Source organism: Chrysochloris asiatica, unplaced genomic scaffold, assembly GCF_000296735.1.
Source record: "Chrysochloris asiatica unplaced genomic scaffold, ChrAsi1.0 scaffold00038, whole genome shotgun sequence".
In the NCBI taxonomy this organism is placed as follows: domain Eukaryota; kingdom Metazoa; phylum Chordata; class Mammalia; order Afrosoricida; family Chrysochloridae; genus Chrysochloris; species Chrysochloris asiatica.
Genome location: NW_006408556.1, coordinates 20,917,550 through 20,922,224, shown reverse-complemented (window position 1 = coordinate 20,922,224; position 4,675 = coordinate 20,917,550). Strand labels below are relative to the sequence as shown.

The 4,675-nt window shown below is 38.1% G+C and overlaps 1 protein-coding gene across 1 annotated transcript in view; it reads left to right on the top strand.

The window, feature by feature from the left end:
* The window catches only part of PTCHD4 (patched domain containing 4), a 296,607-nt gene that overhangs the window by 934 nt on the left and 290,998 nt on the right, over positions 1-4,675 (top strand). The window lies entirely within an intron of this gene.

The window sequence follows — 4,675 nt, the reverse complement described above, 5'->3', positions numbered from 1 at the left end:
TTACATCTTTGTTCAGGGTTAATAAATCAGTGAATGGAAGGGGGTGGGGGAATCCTGAACAATTTGGGGGATTTCTTTTCATTATGGGGCTCTATGTATTTCTTATTACTGATTACACATCCACCTGGTGTCATATCCACCTCTTTACATCTTCAGCCTGGCTTGGTTTGAGTTATTTAGGGAGTTTGTGTTTCTGTGTTCTGTGTGTGTGTGTGTCTGCCAGCAGTGGGTTATGCATGTAGTAGGGATTCCAAGAAATAAGTGTGCATGTGTTTGCACAGCAAAAGAAGCAGGGGATTTCTATGTGTAAAAATAATGATGTACACCTAATTAATGGGCAAGTTTATAGTCTGTCATTTTCCTCTTCCACTAAAGTATTTAAACTAAAGCAGGCTTATGGCCATAGCAGGCTAATAGCAAAGCAAAGAAATCCACAGTCAGCAAAAAGAACCAAGAATAATTATTTCATATATTGTGCTGTTTAGGCTCTCAATCCAAAATCTGTTGCTCAAATGAGATTTCTAAACTCATTTCACACTGTCAGGATTGAGCTGCTGCAGGCAATGAGGCATGCAGACTCCAGGTGACTGAAGTTTCAGGGACAAATGTGACTTCTAAGACAGTCACTACTGCACCATTTGTATGCTCAACCCTAAGCATGCTCAGAAACTGCACAACTAAGACCACTTAGGACAGGTGTTTCCCCAGAAGAGGGAATTTTCTTCCTTCTAATGTGTATGAGGGGGGGTGTAAGTTTCCATGGAGAAAATGAAAAAGGAGGAACCTCAGTTTCAAGAAATGATGACCTAATATAGAGAATCAGTAATATTTCTGTTTATTAAATGTAATCAGCATCTATGCACAATTAAAGAATAGCATTATCTGGATTTTTGAAAGAAGGCTTGTTTTCCTGTATTGCAGTAAGAACCAATGTACATAGAACTATGATTGCACAAGAAATCTTATAATGTGTCTTTAAAAAATATTGACCTTATTTAAATGGATCCAGAGACTGACAAGGTTTTCAGATTTACAAATCTGAACAATCCCTTAAGGTTTAGTAAAACTAGACATGATTTTTTAAATCTAGATAAGGACTTGCCCAGTTTATACTTATTGAAGGGGGCAGGTGTGGGTGGGTGATGGGTATGTGGTTGGGCAGGAATGCTTTTTGTTTGCTGAATTCTTTTCCATCAACATTACTGCTTGCTAAGGAAAAGGTTGCAGTAGAGAGGTCATCTTTCTAGCCTACAGTCTTTTAATGAATTCTTTACTATGCTGAGAATCTCATACAGAAATTGAAAACGGTGTCATTTTAAAACTTCAGGTTTTTTTCCCCTATGGATTCACATTTGCATGCTATGAATATGTGTTATTAGTTGGGCCCCATATTTCCTTTATTTAACAATACTTTCCTGGTTTAAGAGTCTCATCCAATCAACCACTGTGGACGTAGACAATTGGCTCATCTGGCAATGTCATTATGATATTTATAATACAAATATTCTGAGGTATTTGATTCAGTCATTTATTCTCCATTGGTTGTGGTTCTACAATTTATCAGGTTCTTTTCTAGGCACTAGAGACAGAGTTTGGGACAAGACAGACAAAACGCCTACCTTATAGGGCTTATGAGTATTTATTTGATATCAGTGTTCTTTCCCAAAGGAATGTTCTAGCAGCGACTCCGCACTCTTTGAGAGTCACCACAATGATAGGCCTATATTAGGGGCTCCATCTAAACTTGCAAACTGATCAGCTGGTTGAGCTACATCGTATTCAGTGGATAAGTACAAAAGAATAGAATATTTGATTACAAAGGTTGATGTAGTAGCAGTAGTTGAATTTGGCGCTATAAATTGTAATGTTCCATAGATGTACTGTGTTCTAATATTTGTCTCTTCAAATGTATTGACTTGACCCTCTTCGCTTGATATCAGTGGGAGTCCGTAAGCTGTACGTTGGTAAAAGAAACTCTGGAAAATCTTTGGATGCCAATAAGTCTTCTCAAAGCAACCAGATACTATCTCGCACACACTCATGTAACATAAAGTATAATTTGGGGGGATCATGGATGACTGGAAAGCTATCAAAAGGTCTCTAAGGAGTCTCAGGTTAAGAATTCACTGACACAGAGCAAAGTGTGTTACCTTTTTCTTTTGATTAAATGTTATTTGGAAATTATTTAATTCAAGTGTGGAAGTGGTTCTCAGATGCTAAAATTTGAGAAATCTTGGTATATGACATTCAGTGGGAAATTCTATACACACAGTATTTCATAGTCTCAAATTTTATTTTCCTCTATTAATGTTGAGTTACCACTCTTCCCAACTCGAGTCAGTATGGACAATTTTAGTGTTGGTGGGTGCCACAGGTGGGCAGGGACTCAATCCACTGAAGAGAAATGCAGATTAAGAAGCAGTGGCTGGAAAACATGAATAGAAATTGGCAAACATGATTATCTTGACAAGGTGATCCAGACCAGCAGGGATACAGAGAGTTGCCTTGTATGGAATTCCAAACAGAGGTTTAGAAAAAGCTAGTATGAAAAAAGAAGCAGAATACTACAGAAGAAATGAAACATACACATGTTTTCAAAAGCTGTGGAGACAATGCCAAATCCCTATGCTTACACCTATATAACATGAAATCTACAAATTTGTCCTTCATTAAAGTATTTATTTATTATATCCCTGATTATGCACAACGACCAGGTCTTTATTCTTTCTATACTATTCACTATTTCTATCTCAATCTTATTCAATACTGAGTAAAATAGCATATTTATTTTCAACAAATATCTGTTGATCAGTTTATTAATTGGTTTGAACATTTATATGGCAGTATCACAAAATTGTTATTACTTTTCAATCTCTGAGCATGCTTTAATTTTTTTTTTTTTTTTGAATGTTACCACTTTTATTTGAAAGTGTACTTGCAACGTAAGGGTAAGTCAAAAGTAATTGGGTTCCAGTTCATGCATGCATGGGTTGCTTTCAAACATAATGTGTTTAAGCACATCTCTATGATCAGTGGATGGCTGCAAACAAGTTCTCCCAGTAATGCCCTGGTTTTTTTCTCCTTAGCTATAGTATTTAAGTGCCATTGAGTCAGTTTTGACTTATATTGACCCTCTGTAGGGTTTCTGAGGAGCGACTTGTGAGTTTGAACCAGTTGCTTATCCTACAGCACCAAACCAGGACTCCTTAGGATGTTTTAAGAAAAAAACAAACAAACAAAATCAGAAACAGTCTAATCAAGGGGTTCTTTTGAGGCAAAGAGGTCAGTTTAGAAGGTTCTGATGACTGTTGTTTGGGATCCCAAAGGTAGATTTTCTCTAAGAACCCAGGATAAGCATGGAGGCTTATTATGATGATGTTATAAGACTATAGAAAACATCCTTGGTGAGACACTTCCTCATTCTTTTAAAGTAGCAAGGGCTGTCCTCAGAGAATTTCATGGAAAATAAATAAATAAATAAAATCCTTTATCCATTCCCCAGCCCTGATTTTGCCCCTTTAGACTTCTTTTAGTTCCGCAAGTCCAAGAATATTTCAAATGAATACAAAACTGCTGTTTTGACATGGTGTGAACCAATGAGGAAATAATTCTTCAGGGAAGGGTTGTTGTTGTTGTTGTTGTTATGTGCCGTTGAGTCGGTTCCGACCCATAGTGACCCTGTATAGGGTTTCCGAGGGTGTAAATCTTTACGGGAGTAGAAAGCCTCATCTTTCTCCCGCAGAGCAGCTGGTAGTTTCGAACCGCTGACCTTAAGGTTTGCATTCCGATTCGTAACCACTACGCTACCAGAGGGAAGGGTTAGAGAGATTGAAACACAGCCTTCAGAAGTATATAGACCAGTTGTTGTTGTTGTAAGGTGCCACTGACTCAGTTCCAACTCATACATAGCAAAGCTTTGTAACCACAGAAGGAAACGCTGCCCAGTCCTGCACCAGCCTCACAATTGATATGCTGGAGCCCATTGTTGCTGCCACTGTGCCAATCCATCTTGTTGAGTGCTTCTTGTCTTTTATGGACCCTCTTTCTACTTTACCAAGCAAGCATGCTTTAATTTTAAAGGTATTCTCTTTATTATCTGTCATTGTTAGGTGCCCTAGAGTGGTTCCAATTTACAGCAATCGTATATCGAGCACTTAAAAGCAATAGGGCTTCCAGGAGTAACTAGTGAGTTTGACCTGCCAACCTTGTTGTTAGCATTCTAGTGCTTATCTTACAACGCCACACCAGGACTCCTTATATTATCTGTTGTTGTTGTTAAGTGCCGTTGAGTTGGTTTCAACTTTTATAGATTCTATATAAGGTTTCCAAGGAGGCACTAGTGGGTTTGAACCACCAACCATGTAGTTAGCCAGCCAGTGCTTATCCTACAGCACCACAACAGAATTCCCATCTTATCTAGACATCTGTAAAGTGTTTTGAACACAATAAATTGAGGACCATTTTTTCACCTAATTTTATATAGGATCTTGGTGTGGCACTGTAGGATAAGCACTAGACTGCAAGGTTGGAAGTGAAACCCACCAACTGCTCTTGGAAACTGTATTTAGGGTCGCTATGAGTCAGAACCTATTTGGCATCCTACTGCAACAACTGTTTATATATGTGTATGTTGTTGTTGTTAAGTGCCATCAAGTGGATTCCAACTCATAGTGAC